Genomic DNA, 19,480 nt, shown 5'->3' on the forward strand with positions numbered 1-19,480 from the left:
AACGACCTAATGTTCCAACAGAAATTCAAAACCTAAGATTAATTCACGTGGGCACTTCTCCAAGACGTAAAACAGAACAGAAGTATGGCGTCCTGCTACACTGAAACGGGCATACACATCCCAATGACAGCACGAACTCAACCGTCGACTACGCGGAGGACGGCCAGCGTGGCAGGAGTTGCGACTTTTTTTACGCGCGTACAGAACTGCGAGTTCATAACCGATTTGTGTGCTCCTGTGCCAGTCAGTGATATTATATGCATACCGTTCACGTTCACGTTGATGCGTTGTGATGCGTTGTGTGTTAGAGACCGGGAGCGAGAAGGCATAAGCGAGCGGGAATGACGTGGGCATGGCGAAGTGGAACGCTTCCGTCGTGCGTTCAGAGTTGTTAGATTGGTGCCTTCGATGATAAGCATCAAGACATCGCAGTCCGTGCCAATAGGCACCAGACCTGGCTTCGGAGCCTTTAGCCGTGATGTGACTGGGACTTCTATCAAGGGAAACTTATGGCATAACTTTGCACATAAACTATCCGCCTTTCAGGACCCACCATGTGGCGTCTTCTACTTGTTATACTACGTGATTATTTCACAATTCAATTCTGTTAATGTGTTTCAGGCTTGTAAATATAGATGGTAACTACTGGACACCACGGTGAGATTATGAAATTTCGCAGGTCTAACGAGGACGTGAAGGTTTACAGCTATTGGTTTCAGGCTAAAAACATGCCAGTGAACGTTAAGAATAAATATATTTTAATTTATTCTTCATACATAGTTAGAGCATTTCACTCATTCTGCTTCAGGTAGAGGGCGAGCCCGATGAACGTGTGAATAGTGTGAGTTATCTAGGTGCTGTAATACATTGCCATTTAAACTGCAGAATACAAGATGATTCCCTAATGTAATGCTCGGTAGTGTTTGCTTTCCAATATTTAAATATCGCCGCGTCTTCGATTTACTGACCTTGAGAACGACTTATGTTGTTCTTTTTCATAGTCAGTTATCATATATCATAGAGGCATGGGGTCATACCTATGATTCTTACTTCAGGCCACGTGCATTGCTGCAAGAGCGAATAATTTGATTTTGCCTAGTTTAAAGTGCGCATCCCCAAGCCAACCCACTCTACCAAATGAGAGATTATGCCTCCTAAAGTGGTAATAATCTATAAACCTACAAATATGGCGCATAAATGTATAGCTAACAATAGCTTACTTCATTCTTCTGCATTCGTGTCTTCTCGGTTTCCAACACGCGGCTGCGAAGCCGACAACTTAAGGTAGCCACATGTAAAAAAAAATGTGCAAGGCAAACGGCAGCCATACGGCGTTGGTTGCATTTCGTGGAGCAGTCCCGACCTGTTCATGTAAATGAAAGTTACCACATCTGTGTTAAGCTCAAACACCATTAAGAAGGCTTGTGTTAATGTCGCAGTATAATTTGAATCCAATATGTCTGGTAATATGTACATTGATAGTACTGTTTCTATTTATGTATGATATTAATACAAGCATGATACTAAGGATCCAGGTCCTTGTCATGTAATTTCATCATTTTCTATTTTTAGCAAAAATATTTAAGTTCAATTTAAACGCGATTCCAGCTAATATTCTATGTGAGCGATGTTGGTGAAATTATTGTGTCCGCATTTCGATTGTAAAATCAGCATTGAGAATATTACAAGATTTCAGGAACATGCCGCACAGATACATTTTACTTAAAAGTTTGCAAGCAGAACAAAAACCGGCTTAAAATAAAAATGACCTCATCAGAATCCTATAGCGTACATTATTGTTCTGATGATGGTATGTTATTGCCACTTGTGGGGTATATAAGCAGTGCGAAACGCTTCGTAAATGTATCGTAGGAGTTTCTGATACATATTGTGCTTGAAGTGTGCTAAGGTAAGCTGTTCTTTCGTGCGCATGCATGTGACCAGTTTATGTTTCACTGAAAAGGGTCCTACTAGCCGACTAGGCTAACGTCAAAGGCATTAACATTAACATAACAAACGACAAGCAAGAAAAGAATTGATCGATCATGCAAAGACGCTAAATGAACAATTCAAGCTTTCGGTTGATCGACTGCGCGTTGATGACAAATCTTATGCATATGAAGCCCCAAAGCATTCAGTAGTGGAAATCAGAAGACAGCTAAACCAAGACACATGTGAAGCGCCGCTAACTCATCGCATTGCTACATCGTTAACAACATCATTCAAAATTATTTGAAGCTTGCTGTCGAAACGTGAAATCATCTCATCTTGAAGACTGTGACTGCACTATTCTTGCTTTCACCGAAACCTTGCTTTCCCCCGACTTAGCCGAATGCCAAACTTCCCACTATGCTCACCTATAATATTTATTGCCGCGATCGCTCAGACCGAAGATGTGGCGGCGTCTTGTGGGCTAATAAAAAGACTATCGCATCGTGCATTACTGACACATCTTCATGTCTGGAGATTATCTGGACCGCATGCCACTGCCGTTCCGCAAATTCTTGACAGGCGTTTGTTGCCGCCCCCCAGAATATAGTCATTGCTTCGTTGATAAACTGCGCCGCAGCATTGCTAAAGCGACCCAGCTCTGTCCAACCAAGTTCACATACCTTATTCCCGACTTTAATCTTCCCCTCCTTGACTGGAGGAACTTGTCGTCATCCAGCAGTTTTCATCGGAACTCATTACCCTAACATCAGCTTATAATCTGTTCCAGATCATTAAAGAACCCACCCCTGGCTCTAACGTCTTATATCTTATACTACCTAACGCCCCGGAGGCTATAGAATAACTAACATGCCCGGATTGTTTCAGTGACCACAGATTACTCAATGAATCCACCAGTATCCCACTACCATTTACAAGTGTCTCAAGAAAGACAATTCGTGGCTACAACACGGGCAATTATGACGTATTAAACAACGAGCTAGAATCATTCGAACATCAATTTCTACCTTCGTTCCACACCAGGTTTGTTCATCACAACTGGGTGATGTTCAGAGATAAGCTATGCGCATTGATTGGGCAGAACATTCGTTTAACCACGATAACTGAAAAGAAACGCAAACCGTTCGTTCACTAAGTCCCTTCACCTGCTCAGAAACAAAAATAAAGGTTCACATAGAACCCAAAAACGAAACGGAACAACGTCAGCTTGGGAAAAGTATCTTAACTGTTTAAATTCCTACCGCTCCGCTGTCAATGTAGCCAAATATAAATATTTATCCATGGCCTTCCTTCACTCCTCTAATCTTATGCTAGAAAGTTCTGGCAAACTTTATCTCCTGAACACCATACTAATGACATCTCGTGACACAATGAAAACAACATTCCTATTCTTAACAGTGAGTGCGCTCAAGTTTTTAATATTTTTTCCCCTACGTATTCACGAAAGAAAGTATCACTAATTTGCCCACTGTGCCAGACCTATACTGCTGGTTCATGGAACTTATTGACAGTAAGTACTATTGATGGTATTGTTCAGCTTCCTAATAACTGGAAAGTTTCGTCTTCAGCAGGTATTGGCAGTATTAACTCTAAATTTTAGTAAAAGATAGTCTCGGTATCTAGCAAGGTTTTTTTTCCATATTTTCCGTCAACCTTTAAAGACAGGAAAGATACCCCAAAACTGGAAAACAGCCAAACTGATGCCCATATTCAAAGATGTTGATAAAAACTTGGCTGAGAACTTCCGACCGCTATCACTGACGTGCATATGTTGTAAAATGATGGAACATGTTATTGCAGCTCATGTTTAACATGATCTAGAAGCCAACTACTCTTTTCATAATCAACACGGTTTCAGACGATGTTTGTCTTGTGAAACGCAACTACTTGAATTTACGACAGACTTACACTTTAGCAATGACTCAAACCTTCCAACTTGCGGTATCCTTCTGGATTTTTCTAAAGCTTTTGGCTGTGTAGCCCATAGTCGCCTGTTTTTGAAGTTATAATCATTAAAACTTGATTCACTAACCCTATCCTGACTTCGAAATTTTCTAACAGACAACAGTTTACTATCGCTAACAGCTTCTCCTCGCCCCTTTCAGACGTTCCATCCGGTGTACCATAAGGAAGCATTCTTGGTCCCTTACTCTTTCTGATATACGTTAATGACATATCCAATAACTTATCATCACGCATGTGCATTTTTCCTGACGTCTGCATCATCTATATTTCCATTAATAGCTCTGATGACCACCTTATCCTCCACAATGATGTTAGCCAAATTACTAGTTGGTGTGACACCTGGCTAATCACTCTAAATTCATCAAAATGTAAAGTGATGTCCTTTAGCCGCAAACACTAACTTGGACTATTCCGACGGTAATAAAATATCCCATTATCTCTAACCTTATCATTAAAATATCTAGGCGGAAATCTTACAAAAAACCTCTCCTGGCCTTCTTACATTACCACCACATCTGCCAGTGCTTCTCCATTGCTGAGTTATCTGTGACGTAACCTTTGAAACTCACCTACACTTATCCGCAAACCGGTATTTCAAACATTTGTTCCACCTCGACTTGAGTTCATCATGAACATGAACAGCAGGTTGCCATTATCCCTCAAGAGAAAAGTGTATAACAGCTGTGTCTTACCAGTACTCACGTACGGGGCAGAAACCTGGAGGCTTACGAAAAGGGTTCTACTTAAATTGAGGACAACGCAACGAGCTATGGAAAGAAAAATGATAGGTGTAACGTTAAGGGATAAGAAAAGAGCAGATTGGGTGAGGGAACAAACGCGCGTTAATGACATCTTAGTTGAAATCAAGAAAAAGAAATGGGCATGGGCAGGACATGTAATGAGGAGGGAAGATAACCGATGGTCATTAAGGGTTACGGACTGGATTCCGAGGGAAGGGAAGCGTAGCAGGGGGCGACAGAAAGTTAGGTGGGCAGATGAGATTAGGAAGTTTGGAGGGTCAACATGGCCACAATTAGTACATGACCGGGGTAGTTGGAGAAGTATGGGAGAGGCCTTTGCCCTGCAGTGGGCGTAATCAGGCTGATGATGATGATGATGATGACTTGAGTTCGCCGCTCCGGTCTGGTCTCGCCACCAGAATTACTTAACATGCTGGAATCAATCCAAAATAGAGCCACACGTATCGTTTCCCGGCGTTATCACTGCCCTTCTACCTTAACTGATATAAAGCTTCACCTTTCGCTTCAGTTGCTAAGTAATCGTCGTGACATACCCTTTTTGTCATTATTTCATAAATGCGCCCACCGCACTAACAAGCACTCCGTCCACTTAGAAACCTGATCGCGCACGTAGCACAGACTACACTATCATCATAGTTTCACGCGCATCTATGGTAGAACAGAAGCAATTAACTCGCTTTCAATTCCACGTGCCATTCCGCTCTGGAACAGCCTCCCCGATAAGAGAGTTGCGGAAACTGACCGGGAAAAATTCAGGCGCTCACACAACTCGCTTAACCCTTGATAACCATTGCTATCATACTCACTCTTTAGTTTTTTTTTTCCTACTTTCTCCTTGCACTCTAATACGTTTGTTATAATCTTACAGAGTTTCTTTTATGGTACTGATACACAGCCATATGTAGTTAATATGTTCCCTAAATTTTAGGCTGTGCACTTGGCTGCTGCTTTTTTTCATTACATTCATGTTGTTACTAGATTTTATGTGCTTACTTGATTCTATGCCCACGTTACTCAATGTCCCATGTAGAGGTCCAGTAAAGTATTTTACAAATAAAGAAAATAAATATCCACGCTGTTAACTGTGATTTCGAAAGCATACAGAGCATTGAATTATGCATGTGGAATCAAAAGGGATCATTTTAAAGGTTAACGGCACCGCTTGTATCTTTGATAAGAATGGTGCTGAAAGAACTATCTCTGCTTCTTCTGCACAAGAGGTATGCGGACAGTGTACATATTTATACTGATGGTTCCACAAACATCCAGTGTTTGTCCGGTGCTGTGTTTGTCCCAGCAAGAACTATTACCATCAGCTATAAGACTGACCAACCAACGACATCGATATCTGCGGAACTAGCTGCTCTTCACACTGCACTTTGTTTCTTCGATCGAGAACCACCTCGACAATAGTTGACCTTCGGTGACTCAAAGGGAGCCCTACAATCTGTGCTATCAGCTCTGCGTCGCGGGCCATACGAACAGCTCGTATTCGATGTTAAATGCCTACTCCGTACATCACATGAGAAAGCACACCACTTGACGTTTCAGTGGCTGCCAAGTGACGGCGGCGTCGTCGGAAACGAAGACGCCGATAATGCCGCTCAGGCAGCTCTTGAAGACACACAGGAAGACGCCATACCAGTTTCACGGTCCGACGCAGCCAGCAGACTTCGAGTGCTTGGACAGGAGGTCACGTTCTCTCTATGTTGCACGCCAAGCAGCCAGACCAATTGGAGCAATCGGCAATACCACCTGCCCTGTTTGGTGCATCTCTGTATGCCAACTGGACTCCGTCGAAGAGACGCCACTCTGCTTTATCGCTTATGGCTAGATGGCATTCACGAAATTTTACTCATTTCGAATTAGAATGCCCGGCAATGCGCTCTGCAATGCCTGTCTTTGCGAGGAGACGCTAGAACACATTCTCTTACCCTGGCGCCCTAGAACGGACGCCAGGGTAAGAGAATGCGTTCTGTTGTCTGTCGGCGACATGTGAAAATCTTTTCAACTGACCATTGTCAGTTGAAACGATTTTCACACATCGCCAAGAGAAGGCATCGCAGCTGAAGGCAACGAAGGGACTACTTCGGCTTTTGAAAGAGACGGGCTTGGATAAGCGGTCGTGACAGTGATGTCACGTACCACGCAAGAGTGATGGACTGACTCTGAAGATGTATGTGCTATCATATGTGCTCTCTTTCTCTCCTCGCCATGTTTCATCCCCCCATCCCGCTCCCGTGTGTAGGATAGCAAACGAATCGAGCTAAACTGGTTAGCCTCCCAGCCTTTCCTTCTCTACTTTTTCCTTCCTTGGCGAGAATGCTGCAAAGTTAATGCAGCATGTAGAATAGCTAAAAATTGCTGTCGCTAAGATTTTAGGTTGTACCCCTGAGGATTGTACTTGCAAAGCAATATTTTGTATGCAAGATAATCGTCTCTAAAAAGAGCTCGTTCACTTTTGTTTCACCAGCGACAAAAATTGTGGCTATCGCATTAGTTTTGACTTTATTACATGGATATTTCATTTCATCACTTCGCACCTTCGCTTAAATTTTGGTATCTTCACATCGGAGGTCTTCTGGTATCACAAATTTGTGATCGCCGCCTTTTTATCTACCTTTACCCTTGAACTTTTCGCGCACTGCCAGAATTTCTTTACAGCAAAATCGTGTTCTTTTCGCGCGTGGTGAATTATTACTACCAGAGAAGAATATTTTTTTTCTTTCAAAATTTAGTACGTTACGAGAAGTACGGAAGCTAATGTTTGTTATTCCTAAATGAAAGTCACCCATATAAAGTTTCTATCCCACACCTTGCTTCCGCCCCTTTCGTATCGAAGTTCTGTGTAGGGCATCATACTAATAATTCGCAATTTTAATACGATGCTTCTGTTGGAAGCGTTTGTTGCAAGACACAAGTGACCTTGGCTGATAGTGGGATCTCTTTCCTTCAAAAAAGCTCGTAAAGAAGAATCATCATCATCATCATCAGCCTAGTTACGCCCACTGCAGGGCAAAGGCCTCTCCCATACTTCTCCAACTGCCCCGGTCATGTACTAATTGTGGCCATGTTGTCCCTGCAAACGTCTTAATGTCATCTGCCCACCTAACTTTCTGCCGCCCCCTGCTACGCTTCCCTTCTCTTGGAATCCAGTCCGTAGCTCTTAGTGACCATCGGTTATCTTCCCTCCTCATTACATGTCCGGCCCATGCCCATTTCTTTTTCTTGATTTCAACTAAGATGTCGTTTACCCGCGTTTGTTGCCTCACCCAATCTGCTCTTTTCTTATCCCTTAACGTTACACCCATCATTCTTCTTTCCATAGCTCGTTGCGTCGTTCTCAATTTCAGCAGAACCCTTTTCGTAAGCCTCCAGGTTTCTGCCCCATATGTGAGTACTGGTAACACACAGCTGTTGTACACTTTCCTTTTGAGGGATAGTGGCAACCTACTGTTCATGATTTGAGAATGCCTGCCAAACGCACCCCAACCCATTCTTATTCTTCTGGTTATTTCAGTCTCATGATCCGGATCCGTGGTCACTACCTGCCCTAAGTAGATGTATTCCCTTACCACTTCCAGTGTTTCGCTACCTATCGTAAACTGCTGTTCTCTTCCGAGACTGTTAAACAGTACTTTAGTTTTCTGCAGATTAATTTTCAGACCCACCCTTCTGCTTTGTCTCTCCAGGTCAGTGAGCATGCATTGCAATTGGTCTCCTGAGTTACTAAGCAAGGCAATATCATCAGCGAATCGCAAGTTGCTAAGGTATTCTCCATCAACTTTTATCCCCAATTCTTCCCACTCCAGGCCTCTGAATACCTCCTGTAAACATGCTGTGAATAGCATTGGAGATATCGTATCTCCCTGTCTGACGCCTTTCCTTATAGGGATTTTGTTGCTTTCTTTGTGGAGGACTACGGTGGCTGTGGAGCCGCTATAGATATCTTCCAGTATTTTTACATATGGCTCATCTACACCCTGATTCCGTAATGCCTCCATGACTGCTGAGGTTTCGACTGAATCAAACGCTTTCTCGTAATCAATGAAAGCTATATATAAGGGTTGGTTATATTCTGCACATTTCTCTATCACTTGATTGATAGTGTGAATATGGTCTATTGTTGAGTAGCCTTTACGGAATCCTGCCTGGTCCTTTGGTTGACAGAAGTCTAAGGTGTTCCTGATTCTATTTGCGATTACCTTAGTAAATACTTTGTAGGCAACGGACAGTAAGCTGATCGGTCTATAATTTTTCAAGTCTTTGGCGTCCCCTTTCTTATGGATTAGGATTATGTTAGCGTTCTTCCAAGATTCCGGTACGCTCGAGGTTATGAGGCATTGCGTATACAGGGTGGCCAGTTTCTCTAGAACAATCTGACCACCATCCTTCAACAAATCTGCTGTTACCTGATCCTCCCCCGCTGCCTTCCCCCTTTGCATAGCTCCTAAGGCTTTCTTTACTTCTTCTGGCGTTACCTGTGGGATTTCGAATTCCTCTAGGCTATTCTCTCTTCCACTATCGTCGTGGGTGCCACTGGTACTGTATAAATCTCTATAGAACTCCTCAGCCACTTGAACTATCTCGTCCATATTAGTAACGATATTGCCGGCTTTGTCTCTTAACGCACACATCTGATTCTTGCCTATTCCTAGTTTCTTCTTCACTGTTTTTAGGCTTCCTCCTTTCCTGAGAGCCTGTTCAATTCTATCCATATTATAGTTCCTGATGTCCGCTGTCTTACGCTTGTTGATTAACTTAGAAAGTTCTGCCAGTTCTATTCTAGCTGTAGGATTAGAGGCTTTCATACATTGGCGTTTCTTGATCAGATCTTTCGTCTCCTGCGATAGCTTACTGGTTTCCTGCCTAACGGCGTTACCACCGACTTCTATTGCGCACTCCTTGATGATGCCCATGAGATTGTCGTTCATTGCTTCAACACTAAGGTCCTCTTCCTGAGTTAAAGCCGAATACCTGTTCTGTAGTTTGATCCGGAATTCCTCTAGTTTCCCTCTTACCGCTAACTCATTGATTGGCTTCTTGTGTACCAGTTTCTTTCGTTCCCTCCTCAAGTCTAGGCTAATTCGAGTTCTTACCATCCTGTGGTCACTGCAGCGTACCTTGCCGAGCACGTCTACATCTTGAATGATGCCAGGGTTCGCGCAGAGTATGAAGTCGATTTCACTTCTAGTCTCACCATTCGGGCTCCTCCACGTCCACTTTCGGCTAACCCGCTTGCGGAAAAAGGTATTCATTATACGCATATTATTCTGTTCTGCAAACTCTACTAATAATTCTCCTCTGCTATTCCTAGAGCCTATGCCATATTCCCCCACTGACTTGTCTCCAGCCTGCTTCTTGCCTACCCTGGCATTGAAGTCGCCCATCAGTATAGTGTATTTTGTTTTGACTTTACCCATCGCCGATTCTACGTCTTCATAAAAGCTTTCGACTTCCTGGTCATCATGACTAGATGTAGGAGCGTAGACCTGTACAACCTTCATTTTGCACCTCTTATTAAGTTTCACAACAAGACATGCCACCCTCTCGTTAATGCTATAGAATTCCTGTATGTTACCAGCTATTTCCTTATTAATCAGGAATCCGACTCCTAGTTCTCGTCTCTCCGCTAAGCCCCGGTAACACAGTACATGCCCGCTTTTTAGCACTGTATATGCTTCTTTTGTCCTCCTAACCTCACTGAGTCCTATTATATCCCATTTACTACCCTCTAATTCCTCCAATAACACTGCTAGACTCGCCTCACTAGATAGCGTTCTAACGTTAAACGTTGCCAGGTTCAGATTCCAATGGCGGCCTGTCCGGAGCCAGGTATTCTTAGCACCCTCTGCAGCGTCACAGATCTGACCGCCGCCGTGGTCAGTTGCTTCGCGGCTGCTGGGGACTGAGGGCCGGGGTTCGATTGTTGTATTCATATAGGAGGTTGTGGCCAAGTACTGCACCAGGGTGGCCAATCCTGCTCTGGTGAGAGAGTGCGCTACCGGTTCTGGTCACCGGGATCAGGCCGCACTCCAGGCCTGTTTGTGCAATTTTCTCAACACACGGTTTTTTTTTTTGTATTTTCCGGTGGAGAATAGCGCGGCACCGGGATTTGAATCACGGTCCTCTTGCACTGGAGACGGATACTCTACCGTCCCCGTAGGAGTTAAATTAAAAATTAATTTATGGGGTTTTACATGACAAAACCACTTTCTGATTATGCACGCCGTAGTGGAGGACTCCGAAAATTTCGACCACCTGGGGTTCTTTAACGTGCACTTAATTCTAAGTACACGGGTGTTTTCGCATTTCGCCCCCATCGAAATGCGGCCGCCGTGGTCGGGGTCCGATCCCGCGACCTCGTGCTCAGCAGTCTAACACCATAACCACTGAGCAACCACGGCGGGTCCCGCAGGAGTTGTACGCCTCATTTAACCTACAGTGGTGCCCTACTTGGTCAGTCAAGGTGGACCAATCTGAGCTCGGTTATACCGCATGTATGGCACTCGGCTAGAGAACCTCGTATTTATGACCTGCACATGTGAGGCCTTACATATTTGAAGATATATATCTATTTTTTTTTTTTTTAGGAAGGTTCCCGTACAGTGATAAAATAAAGGAAAAGACATTAAAAGAAAGAAAAAAAAAGAAAAAAAAAGGGGCGGAAAAAAAAACGGAACATAACAGGTGATTTGAACTCGTGACCCTTCGATGTTGCCCGGAAAGATAGCTCAGTCGGTTGGTTCGTCAGGCCCCAGGCTACTTTCAAGCGCCACAGCTCCTCCTCTGAGACTCACACTTACGTGGAAAGAGACTCATGTTGTCCGCGATAGTCGGTTGCTTTGTCTCTGCGTGTAGTAGTTGAGAGAGCCAGTTTAAGGGCAGAGTAGTTGGAAGGCATACTTTCTAGGAAAAATGGCCGTTCAAGGAGAAGAGCGAACTCGAGCGGCTTTAGAGGCTAGGAAAACTGCCTTAAAATATTTAGACTTGAGGGAAAGCTTCGTTAACAAACTATAACACTGCAATCAGCACTCGAATACGACGAGAGAAATTACTGAGACGTGGAAAATTCCCTTGAAAAAAATCTGGTTTGCTAGACAAATGCTCGTATGTATTGAACCTCTTAAAAGATGAGGGGTGAAATATGCGCTCACCGAGAGGGCATCTTCAGCGCGAGACATCCACAAGGCACCTTACAGAGATGTGGAGAGCTTCGCGGCCGGAACGAAGCATCCCTTCTCCGCCGGCCAAGAGGGGGAAACGTGCTTTCCGATCGCTCAAGGTTGCGCGGACAACGCATAGCTCTAGCGTCTAGGAAGAGCTTAACCAGGTGCGATGGCGGCACGCATCGCGTGGGAAGCTAGCCGCCAGAATAACTATACCAAGGACTGCTGCTGATGAGGGCGAAGTACCTTCGTGTAATTATAATAACCCTAATAGGACTACTTTCGAAAAAAAAAAGGAAACGGCCCAGAGGGCTATACTACGAGAGCTATGACTGATAGTTTTCTATATATATATATATATATATATATATTCATCTCATCTATGGGATCGCATTCGCGCGCTGTTTCTTTGTCTCTGCGTGTAGTACAGTTAAGAGAGCCAGTTTAAGGGCGGAGAAGAAGAAAGAAGAGAAAAGCAAAAACTGCAGCGCCGTGGTTTTAAAGCGCACCCGTGGTAGAGAAACGGAATGCGATATAAGCGTGCGTAGCCATGATACGCACACGACAAACTGCCTTAAAATATTTAGACTTGAGGGAAAGCTTCGTTAGCAAACGATAGCACGGCAATCAGCACTCGAATATAATTATAACCCTAATACTAATTGTAAATATTCATCTCATCTATGGGATCTAATGCGCGCGCTGTTTCTTTGTCTCTGCGTGTAGTAGTTGAGAGAGCCAGTTTAAGGGCGGAGAAGAAGAAAGAAAAGAAAAGCAAAAACTGCAGCGCCGTGGTTTTAAAGCGCACCCGTGGTAGAGAAACGGAATGCGATATAAGCGTGCGTAGCCATGATACGCACACGACAAACTGCCTTAAAATATTTAGACTTGAGGGAAAGCTTCGTTAGCAAACGATAGCACGGCAATCAGCACTCGAATATAATTATAACCCTAATACTAATTGTAAATATTCATCTCATCTATGGGATCTAATGCGCGCGCTGTTTCTTTGTCTCTGCGTGTAGTAGTTGAGAGAGCCAGTTTAAGGGCGGAGAAGAAGAAAGAAAAGAAAAGCAAAAACTGCAGCGCCGTGGTTTTAAAGCGCACCCGTGGTAGAGAAACGGAATGCGATATAAGCGTGCGTAGCCATGATACGCACACGACAAACTGCCTTAAAATATTTAGACTTGAGGGAAAGCTTCGTTAGCAAACGATAGCACGGCAATCAGCACTCGAATATAATTATAACCCTAATACTAATTGTAAATATTCATCTCATCTATGGGATCTAATGCGCGCGCTGTTTCTTTGTCTCTGCGTGTAGTAGTTGAGAGAGCCAGTTTAAGGGCGGAGAAGAAGAAAGAAAAGAAAAGCAAAAACTGCAGCGCCGTGGTTTTAAAGCGCACCCGTGGTAGAGAAACGGAATGCGATATAAGCGTGCGTAGCCATGATACGCACACGACAAACTGCCTTAAAATATTTAGACTTGAGGGAAAGCTTCGTTAGCAAACGATAGCACGGCAATCAGCACTCGAATATAATTATAACCCTAATACTAATTGTAAATATTCATCTCATCTATGGGATCTAATGCGCGCGCTGTTTCTTTGTCTCTGCGTGTAGTAGTTGAGAGAGCCAGTTTAAGGGCGGAGAAGAAGAAAGAAAAGAAAAGCAAAAACTGCAGCGCCGTGGTTTTAAAGCGCAGCCGTGGTAGAGAAACGGAATGCGATATAAGCGTGCGTAGCCACGATACGCACACGACAAACTGCCTTAAAATATTTAGACTTGAGGGAAAGCTTCGTTAGCAAACGATAGCACGGCAATCAGCACTCGAATATAATTTTAACCCTAATACTAATTGTAAATATTCATCTCATCTATGGGATCTAATGCGCGCGCTGTTGCTTTGTCTCTGCGTGTAGTAGTTGAGAGAGCCAGTTTAAGGGCAGAGTAGTTGGAAGGCATACTTTCTAGGAAAAATGGCCGTTCAAGGAGAAGAGCGAACTCGAGCGGCTTTAGAGGCTAGGAAAACTGCCTTAAAATATTTAGACTTGAGGGAAAGCTTCGTTAACAAACTATAACACTGCAATCAGCACTCGAATACGACGAGAGAAATTACTGAGACGTGGAAAATTCCCTTGAAAAAAAATCTGGTTTGCTAGACAAATGCTCGTATGTATTGAACCTCTTAAAAGATGAGGGGTGAAATATGCGCTCACCGAGAGGGCATCTTCAGCGCGAGACATCCACAAGGCACCTTACAGAGATGTGGAGAGCTTCGCGGCCGGAACGAAGCATCCCTTCTCCGCCGGCCAAGAGGGGGAAACGTGCTTTCCGATCGCTCAAGGTTGCGCGGACAACGCATAGCTCTAGCGTCTAGGAAGAGCTTAACCAGGTGCGATGGCGGCACGCATCGCGTGGGAAGCTAGCCGCCAGAATAACTATACCAAGGACTGCTGCTGATGAGGGCGAAGTACCTTCGTGTAATTATAATAACCCTAATAGGACTACTTTCGAAAAAAAAAAAAGGAAACGGCCCAGAGGGCTATACTACGAGAGCTATGACTGATAGTTTTCTATATATATATATATATATATATATATTCATCTCATCTATGGGATCGCATTCGCGCGCTGTTTCTTTGTCTCTGCGTGTAGTACAGTTAAGAAAGCCAGTTTAAGGGCGGAGAAGAAGAAAGAAGAGAAAAGCAAAAACTGCAGCGCCGTGGTTTTAAAGCGCACCCGTGGTAGAGAAACGGAATGCGATATAAGCGTGCGTAGCCATGATACGCACACGACAAACTGCCTTAAAATATTTAGCCTTGAGGGAAAGCTTCGTTAGCAAACGATAGCACGGCAATCAGCACTCGAATATAATTATAACCCTAATACTAATTGTAAATATTCATCTCATCTATGGGATCTAATGCGCGCGCTGTTTCTTTGTCTCTGCGTGTAGTAGTTGAGAGAGCCAGTTTAAGGGCGGAGAAGAAGAAAGAAAAGAAAAGCAAAAACTGCAGCGCCGTGGTTTTAAAGCGCACCCGTGGTAGAGAAACGGAATGCGATATAAGCGTGCGTAGCCATGATACGCACACGACAAACTGCCTTAAAATATTTAGACTTGAGGGAAAGCTTCGTTAGCAAACGATAGCACGGCAATCAGCACTCGAATATAATTATAACCCTAATACTAATTGTAAATATTCATCTCATCTATGGGATCTAATGCGCGCGCTGTTTCTTTGTCTCTGCGTGTAGTAGTTGAGAGAGCCAGTTTAAGGGCGGAGAAGAAGAAAGAAAAGAAAAGCAAAAACTGCAGCGCCGTGGTTTTAAAGCGCACCCGTGGTAGAGAAACGGAATGCGATATAAGCGTGCGTAGCCATGATACGCACACGACAAACTGCCTTAAAATATTTAGACTTGAGGGAAAGCTTCGTTAGCAAACGATAGCACGGCAATCAGCACTCGAATATAATTAGAACCCTAATACTAATTGTAAATATTCATCTCATCTATGGGATCTAATGCGCGCGCTGTTTCTTTGTCTCTGCGTGTAGTAGTTGAGAGAGCCAGTTTAAGGGCGGAGAAGAAGAAAGAAAAGAAAAGCAAAAACGGCAGCGCCGTGGTTTTAAAGCGCACCCGTGGTAGAGAAACGGAATGCGATATAAGCGTGCGTAGCCATGATACGCACACGACAAACTGCCTTAAACTATTTAGACTTGAGGGAAAGCTTCGTTAGCAAACGATAGCACGGCAATCAGCACTCGAATATAATTATAACCCTAATACTAATTGTAAATATTCATCTCATCTATGGGATCTAATGCGCGCGCTGTTTCTTTGTCTCTGCGTGTACTAGTTGAGAGAGCCAGTTTAAGGGCGGAGAAGAAGAAAGAAAAGAAAAGCAAAAACTGCAGCGCCGTGGTTTTAAAGCGCAGCCGTGGTAGAGAAACGGAATGCGATATAAGCGTGCGTAGCCACGATACGCACACGACAAACTGCCTTAAAATATTTAGACTTGAGGGAAAGCTTCGTTAGCAAACGATAGCACGGCAATCAGCACTCGAATATAATTTTAACCCTAATACTAATTGTAAATATTCATCTCATCTATGGGATCTAATGCGCGCGCTGTTGCTTTGTCTCTGCGTGTAGTAGTTGAGAGAGCCAGTTTAAGGGCAGAGTAGTTGGAAGGCATACTTTCTAGGAAAAATGGCCGTTCAAGGAGAAGAGCGAACTCGAGCGGCTTTAGAGGCTAGGAAAACTGCCTTAAAATATTTAGACTTGAGGGAAAGCTTCGTTAACAAACTATAACACTGCAATCAGCACTCGAATACGACGAGAGAAATTACTGAGACGTGGAAAATTCCCTTGAAAAAAATCTGGTTTGCTAGACAAATGCTCGTATGTATTGAACCTCTTAAAAGATGAGGGGTGAAATATGCGCTCACCGAGAGGGCATCTTCAGCGCGAGACATCCACAAGGCACCTTACAGAGATGTGGAGAGCTTCGCGGCCGGAACGAAGCATCCCTTCTCCGCCGGCCAAGAGGGGGAAACGTGCTTTCCGATCGCTCAAGGTTGCGCGGACAACGCATAGCTCTAGCGTCTAGGAAGAGCTTAACCAGGTGCGATGGCGGCACGCATCGCGTGGGAAGCTAGCCGCCAGAATAACTATACCAAGGACTGCTGCTGATGAGGGCGAAGTACCTTCGTGTAATTATAATAACCCTAATAGGACTACTTTCGAAAAAAAAAAAAAAGGAAACGGCCCAGAGGGCTATACTACGAGAGCTATGACTGATAGTTTTCTATATATATATATATATATATATATATTCATCTCATCTATGGGATCGCATTCGCGCGCTGTTTCTTTGTCTCTGCGTGTAGTACAGTTAAGAGAGCCAGTTTAAGGGCGGAGAAGAAGAAAGAAGAGAAAAGCAAAAACTGCAGCGCCGTGGTTTTAAAGCGCACCCGTGGTAGAGAAACGGAATGCGATATAAGCGTGCGTAGCCATGATACGCACACGACAAACTGCCTGAAAATATTTAGACTTGAGGGAAAGCTTCGTTAGCAAACGATAGCACGGCAATCAGCACTCGAATATAATTATAACCCTAATACTAATTGTAAATATTCATCTTATCTATGGGATCTAATGCGCGCGCTGTTTCTTTGTCTCTGCGTGTAGTAGTTGAGAGAGCCAGTTTAAGGGCGGAGAAGAAGAAAGAAAAGAAAAGCAAAAACTGCAGCGCCGTGGTTTTAAAGCGCACCCGTGGTAGAGAAACGGAATGCGATATAAGCGTGCGTAGCCATGATACGCACACGACAAACTGCCTTAAAATATTTAGACTTGAGGGAAAGCTTCGTTAGCAAACGATAGCACGGCAATCAGCACTCGAATATAATTATAACCCTAATACTAATTGTAAATATTCATCTCATCTATGGGATCTAATGCGCGCGCTGTTTCTTTGTCTCTGCGTGTAGTAGTTGAGAGAGCCAGTTTAAGGGCGGAGAAGAAGAAAGAAAAGAAAAGCAAAAACTGCAGCGCCGTGGTTTTAAAGCGCACCCGTGGTAGAGAAACGGAATGCGATATAAGCGTGCGTAGCCATGATACGCACACGACAAACTGCCTTAAAATATTTAGACTTGAGGGAAAGCTTCGTTAGCAAACGATAGCACGGCAATCAGCACTCGAATATAATTATAACCCTAATACTAATTGTAAATATTCATCTCATCTATGGGATCTAATGCGCGCGCTGTTTCTTTGTCTCTGCGTGTAGTAGTTGAGAGAGCCAGTTTAAGGGCGGAGAAGAAGAAAGAAAAGAAAAGCAAAAACTGCAGCGCCGTGGTTTTAAAGCGCAGCCGTGGTAGAGAAACGGAATGCGATATAAGCGTGCGTAGCCACGATACGCACACGACAAACTGCCTTAAAATATTTAGACTTGAGGGAAAGCTTCGTTAGCAAACGATAGCACGGCAATCAGCACTCGAATATAATTTTAACCCTAATACTAATTGTAAATATTCATCTCATCTATGGGATCTAATGCGCGCGCTGTTGCTTTGTCTCTGCGTGTAGTAGTTGAGAGAGCCAGTTTAAGGGCAGAGTAGTTGGAAGGCATACTTTCTAGGAAAAATGGCCGTTCAAGGAGAAGAGCGAACTCGAGCGGCTTTAGAGGCTAGGAAAACTGCCTTAAAATATTTAGACTTGAGGGAAAGCTTCGTTAACAAACTATAACACTGCAATCAGCACTCGAATACGACGAGAGAAATTACTGAGACGTGGAAAATTCCCTTGAAAAAAATCTGGTTTGCTAGACAAATGCTCGTATGTATTGAACCTCTTAAAAGATGAGGGGTGAAATATGCGCTCACCGAGAGGGCATCTTCAGCGCGAGACATCCACAAGGCACCTTACAGAGATGTGGAGAGCTTCGCGGCCGGAACGAAGCATCCCTTCTCCGCCGGCCAAGAGGGGGAAACGTGCTTTCCGATCGCTCAAGGTTGCGCGGACAACGCATAGCTCTAGCGTCTAGGAAGAGCTTAACCAGGTGCGATGGCGGCACGCATCGCGTGGGAAGCTAGCCGCCAGAATAACTATACCAAGGACTGCTGCTGATGAGGGCGAAGTACCTTCGTGTAATTATAATAACCCTAATAGGACTACTTTCGAAAAAAAAAAAAGGAAACGGCCCAGAGGGCTATACTACGAGAGCTATGACTGATAGTTTTCTATATATATATATATATATATATATATTCATCTCATCTATGGGATCGCATTCGCGCGCTGTTTCTTTGTCTCTGCGTGTAGTACAGTTAAGAGAGCCAGTTTAAGGGCGGAGAAGAAGAAAGAAGAGAAAAGCAAAAACTGCAGCGCCGTGGTTTTAAAGCGCACCCGTGGTAGAGAAAAGGAATGCGATATAAGCGTGCGTAGCCATGATACGCACACGACAAACTGCCTTAAAATATTTAGACTTGAGGGAAAGCTTCGTTAGCAAACGATAGCACGGCAATCAGCACTCGAATATAATTATAACCCTAATACTAATTGTAAATATTCATCTCATCTATGGGATCTAATGCGCGCGCTGTTTCTTTGTCTCTGCGTGTAGTAGTTGAGAGAGCCAGTTTAAGGGCGGAGAAGAAGAAAGAAAAGAAAAGCAAAAACTGCAGCGCCGTGGTTTTAAAGCGCACCCGTGGTAGAGAAACGGAATGCGATATAAGCGTGCGTAGCCATGATACGCACACGACAAACTGCCTTAAAATATTTAGACTTGAGGGAAAGCTTCGTTAGCAAACGATAGCACGGCAATCAGCACTCGAATATAATTATAACCCTAATACTAATTGTAAATATTCATCTCATCTATGGGATCTAATGCGCGCGCTGTTTCTTTGTCTCTGCGTGTAGTAGTTGAGAGAGCCAGTTTAAGGGCGGAGAAGAAGAAAGAAAAGAAAAGCAAAAACTGCAGCGCCGTGGTTTTAAAGCGCACCCGTGGTAGAGAAACGGAATGCGATATAAGCGTGCGTAGCCATGATACGCACACGACAAACTGCCTTAAAATATTTAGACTTGAGGGAAAGCTTCGTTAGCAAACGATAGCACGGCAATCAGCACTCG

The sequence above is a fragment of the Dermacentor andersoni genome, chromosome 10, assembly GCF_023375885.2.
Source record: "Dermacentor andersoni chromosome 10, qqDerAnde1_hic_scaffold, whole genome shotgun sequence".
NCBI lineage: Eukaryota > Metazoa > Arthropoda > Arachnida > Ixodida > Ixodidae > Dermacentor > Dermacentor andersoni.